The sequence below is a fragment of the Zingiber officinale genome, chromosome 2B (assembly GCF_018446385.1).
Source record: "Zingiber officinale cultivar Zhangliang chromosome 2B, Zo_v1.1, whole genome shotgun sequence".
Taxonomy (NCBI): domain Eukaryota; kingdom Viridiplantae; phylum Streptophyta; class Magnoliopsida; order Zingiberales; family Zingiberaceae; genus Zingiber; species Zingiber officinale.
The window spans coordinates 38568301-38578276 of record NC_055989.1 but is presented as its reverse complement, the minus strand read 5'-3'; positions in this window follow the sequence as shown (position 1 = coordinate 38578276).

Genomic DNA, 9976 nt, shown 5'->3' with positions numbered 1-9976 from the left:
GGTTGATAATGTCCCCAAGAGGAGCTCATAAAGATTGTCATGTTAAACCCTGCAGGTGGACTTAGTCCGACATGACGATAAAGTTGAGTGGTACTATTCTTGGACTAAGATATTAATTAAATGAGTTGTCAATAACTCACTTAATTAGTGGACATTCGACATCTTAAACATAGGGAGACTAACACACTCATAATAAGGAGCCCAAAAATGTAATTTGGGATTGGTGCGGTAGTTCAATAATAGTTCTTTAGTGGAATGAATTATTGTTGATAAAATTAAGTTGTGTGTTCGGGGTGAATACGGGATGCTTAATTTTATCGGGAGACCAAAACCAATTCCTCCTCTCGGTCCCTATCGTAGCCTCTTATTTATAGAGTATTATACCCACCTATACCCACCTTCATACCCATGTTGTAGGGGCCGGCCAAGCTATCTTGAGGACCAAGCTAGGGTCGGCCAAACCTTGGTCCATGGGTGGCCGGCCCTAGCTTGAACCCAAGCATAGGTGGCCGGCCCTATTAAATAAGAAAAGAATTTTAATTTTAAATTTTTCTCATGTGGAAGATATAATTTATCAGAGAGATTAAAAATTAAAATATCTCTTTTATAAGTTTCTACAAAAGATTAAAGAAAGAGATTAAATCTCTTTCCTTATTTGTAGATTGGAAGATATTTTATTTATCTTCTTTGTAAATTATACACGTGTTGAAAAATTAAAATTATAAAAATTTCTTTTTATCAACCATGAAGGGATTTTAAAGGGAAATTTTATTTTTTAAAATTTCCGAAGACAAATAAGGAATTTTAATTGTTGATTGAAAATTGCCTTGTTTGCTCTCCATGAGTGGCCGACCATGACATGATCTATTAGGAAATTATGTTTAATTTTTCTTAATTAATTCATGTCAAGGAAAGTTAAGGAAATTTTATTGTAATTAAATTTCCTTATTTGCCAAATCTAAGGATTATAAAAGAGGGGGTTTTTGGAGCCTTTAAGGTGAACAACCTCTATTATTTTCTCCCTCTTTTCTTCCTTGGTGTGGCCGGTTCTTCCTTTTCTCTTCTCTCCATCCTTGTGGCCGAAACTTTCTTCCCTCTTGGAGATCAAGTGGTGGCCGGATTCTAGCTTGGAGAAGAAGGAGAGAAAGCTTGCATCCCTTGGAGCATTGGTGGTGGTTGAATCTCTTTATCCTTGGAGGTGCTCTTGTTGTGGCCGAGCCTTGCAAGGAGTAGAAGAAGGTGCTTTGGTGGTTTCTCATCTCGGAAGATCGTTGCGCACACAACGTCTGAGGTTAGAAGAGGAATACGGTAGAAGACCTAGAGGTTTTTGCTTGCAAAAGAAAAGGTATACTAGTATTTAATTTCCGCATCATACTAGTTTTATTTCTTTGTAAAAATACCAAATACAAGAGGCATGCGATTCTAATTTTTCGAATTAGTTTTCGATGTTGTGTTCTTTTATTTTTCTTTTCCTTGTGAATCGATTGTTCTTTTTGGTTAACCTAGAGTTATTTAAGGAAATTAAATATTAGCTTTCCTTAAAAGGTTTTGTCTAGGCGGTGGTGGTTGTTCCCATATCTAAGAAGGTCATGTGCCTCGCCATGTAGTCCTGGAAGCCAATTTTGGAAATTAATATTTAATGGAATTAATAACCTAGGTGATTTTGATCGAACGTGTTAAGTTTCGCAGGAGATCCAAGTCTAAACCTAAAAAACAAATAAATTAAACTTAGGATCAAACGTGTTAAGTTCCGCAGGCGATCCGAGTTTAATTTAAAAGAACACATGGTAGCTAGGAAAAGGTTCAGACCTTTGTACAAAATTTTTGTACAGTGGAACCATTAGGTTTTCCGAGTAGCAACCAACAAGGCTGATGTATAGAAACGTCTTGGTAAAAGTATCAAGACACTACGGTTTGACCATGGTGGCGAATAACTCTTTGGAGAGTTTAGGAATTACTTATCAGAAGTCGGGATTCAATCCCAATTGTCTGCACCTGGTACACCCCAACAGAATGGTGTGGCAGAACGAAAGAAAAGGACTCTTATAGAAATGGTTAGATCGATGATGAGTTATTCAGAATTACCAAATTCATTTTGGGGATATGCTCTGGAAACAGCAGTGTACTTTCTGAATATGGTACCTTCTAAAACAGTTACTTCTACTCGCATGGAATTATGGAATGAGCGTAAGCCTAGCCTGAATCATATCCGGATATGGGTTAGTCTAGCACATGTGCTGAAGGGAGATACTGACAAGTTGGAATCACGTACAGAAGTTTGTCTGTTTGTGGGATTGCCTAAAGGAACGAAAGGTGGTTTATTTTATAATACTTAAAATCAAAAGATCATTGTTAGCACCAATGCTTGAATTTTAGAAGAAGATTTTGTAATGAACCATAAGCCCATGAGTGAAATAGTTCTAGAAGAAATAAGAGAGGACACATCTACTTTAATACCAACAGTACAAGATGAAGTACCACAAGAAACAGCAACACATGTCATACATGATACACAGTCAGAGACTGTGCCTCGTCATAGTGGGAGGGTTATGAAGCAACCTGAGAGATTCATGTTTTTGGGAGAGTCTTCGAACTTGATCCCAGGTAAACATGAACCTGATCCCCGAACATATGACGAAGCACTCCAAGATATATATGTAGTATCTTGGCAAAAGGCAATGAATTCTGAAATAGAATCTATGTATTCTAATAAGGTCTGGGAGCTTGTAGAACCACTTGATGGTGTAAAAGACATTAGATGCAAGTGGATCTACAAAAGGAAAAGAGAGACAGATGGGAAGGTAGAAACCTTCAAAGCAAGGTTTGTTGCGAAAGGGTATACTCAGAAAGAGGGAATCGACTATGAGGAGACTTTTTCGCCGGTGGCCATGCTTAAGTCTATCCGATTACTCTTATCCATTGCCACTCATATGGATTATGAGATTTGGCAAATGGATGTCAAGACAACATTCCTTAATGGAAGTCTTGAAGAAAACATCCATATGAAGCAACCAGAGGGATTTATTGAAAAAGGCAAAGAGCATCAAGTGTGCAAGCTCAATCGGTCCATTTATGGACTGAAGCAAGCTTCAAGATCTTGGAAGATCCGGTTTAATGATGTAATCCAATCATATGGATTTATTCAGTGTCCGGATGAGTCTTGTGTATACAAGAAGTGTAACGGAAACGTGGTGGTATTTCTTGTACTTTACGTAAATGATATTTTGTTAATTGGCAACAATATCATGGTATTATCAGACGTAAGGGTATGGTTGTCCAAACAATTTGATATGAAGGACTTAGGAGAATGTGCACACATTCTTGGGATCAAAGTTATAAGGGATCGCAAGAAAAGAATGTTGTGCCTATCCCAAACTTTATATATAGATACAATCCTTTCTCGTTTTAGCATGCAAAACTCCAAGAAAAGTTTCTTACCTTTTAGGCATGGAGTAGCCTTATCTAAAGAGATGTCCCCAAAGATATCAAAGGAGATAGAGGACATGAAGGCAGTTCCTTATGCTTCGGCTGTAGGAAGCCTTATGTATGCAATGTTGTGTACGAGACTTGATATCTATTTTGCCGTGGGCATGATTAGTAGACATCAGAGTAACCCTGGACAAGGACATTGGACTGCTGTAAAGCATATATTAAAGTACTTGAGAAGGACTAGAGATTATATGTTAGTCTACCAAGCAGACGATTTGCTCCCTGTGGGTTACAAGGATTCAGACTTTCAATCAGATAGGGACAATAGTAAGTCTACGTCAGGCTATGTGTTTACTCTAGGAGGTGGAGCTATTGCATGGAGGAGTGTTAAGCAGAAATGCGTCTCGGACTCAACCATGGAAGCTAAGTATGTGGCAGCCTCTAAGGCAGCCAAAGAAGCTGTATGGCTCAGGAACTTTCTAATGGACTTAGATGTGATTCCTGGTTTGCCCAAGATCATCACAATTTATTGTGATAATAGCGGTGCAGTTGCAAACTCGAAGGAACCATGAGCCCATAAAGCAAGTAAACATATAGAGCGCAAGTACCACCTGATATGAGACATCGTCAAGCGAGGAGAAGTTGTCGTCGCCAAGATTACATCAGCAGATAACCTGGCAGATCCTTTCACTAAGGCCCTTCCGGCGAAAGCTTTTGATCGGCATGTGGAGGGGATGACAATCAGATGTATGGCAACAGATATGGCAGCTTAGTCTTTTAGTATAAGTGGGAGAATGTTGGAGTGTATTCAAAAAGCCTAGTTTTTGTAAACATTTATTTTTGAAATAAAAGAATCACATTGGTCAATATCTGCATTTATTTGTTAAATGTAATTATTCAATTAATTTATATAGTAGATAACATGGAGTGTGGTGTCACACTCAGAAGATCATGTTGTCGGTTCTCTATAAATTATAAACAGTTGCTCATGACTAAGATGGAAAGGAACAAACCATCAGAATAGTCGTAGTGTAATTAAGTATTAGTTTATCTAGACTAATAAATTACACTGATACACTTTAAGTGTATTGAGTAGGACCATTTAGGTAAGTTCTTTTTGTACTGACTTAGTAAAAGAACTAGACCTTAGTTATTATGGAAGTGTGTGCTCTTAATCCTAATATAATAACAAGCACATATATTTAATATTTATTTTTTTGACTTATCAAAGGGTGAGGTTTAGCTCGATAAATCAATATGCCCGATAAGTTGGGAAATAATATTAGTTATAGTGTGTGTTGTTGATTATAGAAGGAATCTGTGTCCTAGTTATTTAGGTTGAGAATGCCCCCAAGAGGAGCTCATAAGAATTGTCATGTTAAACCCTACAGGTGGACTTAGTCTGACATGACAATGAAGTTGAGTGGTACTACTCTTGGAGCTAGATATTAATTCAGTTATCAGTAACTTAATTAGTAGATATTCGTAATCTTAAACACAGGGAGACTAGCACACTCATGATAAGAAAGAGCCCATAATGTAATTTGGGATTGGTGCGTTAGTGCAATAATAACTCTCTAGTGGAATGTGTTATTATCGATGAACTTGAGTTGTGTGTTTGGGGTGAGCACGGGATACTCAAGCTCATCAGAAGGTCAAAACCAATTTCTCCTCTAGGTCCCTGTCGTAGCCTCATTATAGCCTCAAATCCATCCAAATGTAAGGCTCTTCTTGGTGTCCAAGAAGTGGGCCGGTCGAATGCTTGGTGACCAAGCAAGGGCCGACCACATCCTCTTTTATAGGAGCTGGCCCTTTGCTTAGTGACCAAGCATGAAGGGGCCGACCACAATATTTAAATAAGGAGGGTTGTTTTTGAATTTTTAAAATCTTCTCTTTGTAGAAAACTATAAGTTTTAAAAGAGAGATTTTAACTTATAAAACTTTCCTTATTTGAATTTGGCCACATGTTTTAATAGAGAGTTTTAAAAGTTTTAAAACTTTCCTTTTTTAACCATCCTCGTGGTTTAAGAAAAAAAAGAAGATAAGTTTTAAAATTAAAATTTTCTATCATCATGTTAAAAAAGGAAATTTTATAAAAGATGTTTTAAATTTTAAAACATGGTTTTAATTTTTAGAACTTTCCTTTTTTAACTACTACTTTAGTAAAGAGAGCTTGTAAATTTTATAAGAGGATTTCTTCTTGTAAAATTCTAAAAATATATTTCCTTTTTTCTCATGATGAGGTGTCCGGCCACCTTGCTTGGTGCCCAAGCAAGTGGCCGACCATAATTAATTTTAAAAAAATCATCACAAAATCAAATTAGTGATTGATTCAATCAAGCGGAAAGAAAAGGAAAAATAAAAAGGAAAAAGGAAAAACTAGATGATGATTTTAATTTTTATAAAAAGTTTTTCCTTATTTGCCTTGGGCAAGTAATATAAAAGAAGGGGTGAGGAGGCTTCATGAGATACAACTCTTATTCTTTTGCTTGGAGATCTCTTTGTGGACGACCCCTCTCCTTTCTCCCTTTCCCTTTGCTCTCTTCTCCTTGGTGGTGGTGGTGGCCGGATTTTAGAAGAAGAGGAAGAAGCTTTTGGGTGGTATTCATCTTGGAGGATCGTCGCCCACACGACATCCAAGGCGAGGCGAGGAATACGGCAGAAGATCTCGAGGTCATTAGCTTACAAAGAGAAGGTATAACTAGTAGTTTTCTTCCGCATCATACTAGTTATTTTCTTTATAAGAATTCTAAATACAAGAGGCAATTAGATCTAGTTTTTCGAATTTATTTTTCGAGTTTGTGTTTTCGTCTTTTTTGAATTTGTGATTCGATTGTTCTTTTTGGTTAACCTAGAGTTATTTAAGGAAATTAAATATTAGCTTTCCTTAAAAGGCTTTGCCTAGGCGATGGTGGTTGCTCCCATATCCAAGAAGGTCATGTGCCTCGCCATGCAGTCCTGGAAGCCAATTTTAGAAATTAATATTTAATGGAATTAATAACTTATGTAGATTTGAATCAATAGTGTTAAGTTCCGCTTGCGATTCAAATCTCAACCATTAAGAACAGATAAGTTAAATTTGGAATCAATGATGTTAAGTTCCGTCTGCGATTCCTAATTTAACTTCTAAAGAATACAATAGGTTATTTAAGGAAAGGTTCGACACTTGTACAAAAAAATTTTATACAGTGGAACTGGTTCGTTTTCTTAGGATTAACCAACAACCACCACCCTAATGGCAACTTCAACTAGTCTTAAATAAAAGGTCTTGGGTTCAATTTTAGCCCAAGGCTATTTATAAATCTATTTTTATTTATTTTATTGTCTCCTATTTATTTTTGCTCTTTTGACATAGAGGAAATTTGTGGCATTACAATTCCCCATACCTTATAAAAAGTTCATCCTCGAACTTAGAACAATTGTGGATACTTCTGTCTCATATCATCCTCGCGTTCCCATGTTGCTTCTTCATACTGTTGACTTTGCCACAGCACTTTTACTAACGGTATTTTTTTGTTCCTCAGTTTTTTAACTTCTTGATCTATTATCTGAATAGGTTGACTTTCATAACTGAGATCCTCTTGAACTTGTATCATCTGTGGTTTAAACACTTAGTTTACATCGGAAACATGCTTCTTCAGCATTGAGACATGAAATACATTATGAACAGCTGACATTTCCTGAGGTAGTTCCAACCCATAAGCTACCTTGCCAACTCTTTTGGTGATCAAGTATGGCCCACATATCATGGACTCAACTTTCCTTTCTTCCCAAACCACATCACTCCTTTCATAGGAGCTACTTTGAGGAATACTGAATCCCTGACCTCAAATTCTAGCGGTCTTCGTCGCACATCCGTATAGCTCTTCTGCCGGCTCTGAGCAGTTTCTATTCTCTAGCGAATGTTCTGAATGACCCTGGTGGTGTCCTCGATAAGGTCTGTTTGGAGTCCCATTTCTTTCTTTTCACCACCTTCATACCAACAAATAGGAGATCTACATCTCCTCCCATATAGATCCTCGTAGGGTGTCATTCCGATAGTAGCTTGATAGCTATTATTGTATGTGAATTCTGCTAAGTATAGGTATCGACACCAGCTGCCTTTGAAATCTAAGGCACAAGCCCGTAGCATATCCTCTAAAACTTGGTTCACTTGTTCTGTTTGCCCGTCAATTTGAGGATGAAATGCAGTGCTAAACCACAGCTTAGTACCAAGAGCTCTCTGAATACACTCCCAGAAGTGTGAAGTAAAGCAACCGTCTCTATCAGAAATTATGATTTTGGGAACTCCATGTAATCTGATAACCTCTTTCACATACAATTGTGCTAACTGCTCAAAAGAGTAGGATGTTCTGATTGCTAGGAAATGAGCAGACTTGGTCAATCTATCTACTATTACCCAGATAGCATCATAACCGTTCGTAGTTCTGGGTAATCCTACTATAAAATCCATAGATATATCCTCCCACTTCCACTCTGGGATATGGATAGGCTGCAGAACTCCGCCTGGTCTCTAATATTCTGCTCTAACCCGTTGACACGTCAGACAGGTACTGATGTATCTAGCAGCATCTCTTTTCATTCCAGACCACCAGAAGCGTTCCTTTAAATCTTGGTACATCTTGGTGGAACCAAGATGCATCGCATAGGGTGTTCTATGGGCTTCATCTAGAATTTGCTTTCGTAGTTCTTCTTTATTAGGGACACAAAGACGATTTTCATAATATAGCATCCCACGATCTGATATTCGAAACTCCCCATTTTCTCCTTCTTGTATTCCCTAGTTGATCTTCTGAATATTAGGATCTTTATCCTACCCTTTCTATATATCATCAAGCAAGGTTGACACTAGTGTCAAAGTAGAAAGTTGCCCCGTAATAATTTCTAGCCCAAAATTTACTACTTCCTTCCGTAGGGGTTGAGTTATGGCAGATAAGGACAATAAAGTTGCACAAGATTTTCTACTTAGCGCATCTACTACCTTTTTTGCCTTCCCTGGATGATAGAGGATTTCACAATCATAGTCTTTAACTAACTCAAGCCATCTCCGTTGTCTCATGTTTAGGTCTTTCTGAGTGAAGAAATACTTCAGACTCTGGTGATTTGTGTAAATCTTGCACTGAGTTTCGTATAAGTAGTGCCTCCAGACTTTGAGAGCGAACACTACTACTGCTAACTCGAGGTCAAGAATGGGATAGTTCTTCTCATAATCTTTGAGTTGTCTCGAGGCATAGGCAATGACTCTGCCATTCTGCACCAGTACAGCTCCTAGTCCCAATTTAGACGCATCACTATACATATCGAAGCTCTCACCACTTTTTGGAAGAGTCAGGATTGGAGCACTGGTCAGTCTCCTTTTTAGTTCAATGAAACTCTTCTCACAATCCTCTATCCACTCAAATTTTCTATTTTTTCTGGTAAGTGCTGTCAATGGAGAGGCAATCCTCGAGAAGTTCTCAACAAATTTCCTATAATAGCCTGCTAATCCAAGGAAACTTCTGATTTCACTGACATTCCATAGTCTATTCCAGTTACTCACAGCCTCTATTTTTGCTGGGTCTACCATGACCCCATCCTTGGAAATAATGTGACCTAGGAAGGACACTTGATCAAGCCAAATCTCGCACTTGGAGAACTTCGCGTACAACCGTCTCTGCTGAAGAATCTGTAACACTGTCTTTAGATGTTCAGCATGTTCTTCCCGTGTCCTGGAGTATATAAGAATATCGTCTATGAAGACAATCACAAACATATCCAAATACACTTTGAACACTCTCTTCATCAGGTCCATAAACATAGCCGGAGCATTCGTCACTCCAAAAGGCATGACTACCAACTCGTAGTGTCCATACCTTGTTCGGAATGTCGTCTTCGGTACATCATCTGCCCTCACTTTCACTTGATGATATCAGGACCGCAAGTCTATCTTGGAAAAGACTATGGCTCCCTTTAACTGATCAAATAGATCATCAATCCTCGGCAAGAGATACCAGTTCTTGATTGTTACTTTGTTTAACGCTAGGTAGTCCACACACATACGTATGGACCCGTCTTTCTTCTTTATGAACAACACCGGAGCTTCCCATGGTGAGTGACTAGGGAGAATGAAGCCCTTGTCGAGTAGCTCCTGTAACTATCCCTGAAGTTCTTTCAATTCTGCCGGAGGCATACGGTAGGGTGCTTTTGAGATTAGATGGGTACCAGGGATGAGTTCAATCTCAAATTCAATTTCCCTATCCGGCGCTAAACCTGGCAACTCCTCGGGAAACACTTCTGGGTAGTCACACACGACTCTAACTTCCTCTAGATCTTGATTTCTTTCTTGCTGGGTATTAACCACATGAGCTAGAAACCCAGCACATCCATCAGCTAACATCTTCTGAGCTTCTAGGGCGGATAAAAATTTCTGGGTTCTTTTCTTTGAATCTCCGATGAACTAAAACTTAGACTCTGCCTCAGGTTGGAATAGAACCCTTCGCTTACGACACTCGATGGAAGCACCATACTTGCTCAGGAAGTCCATCCCAAAAATAACATCATAATCAGA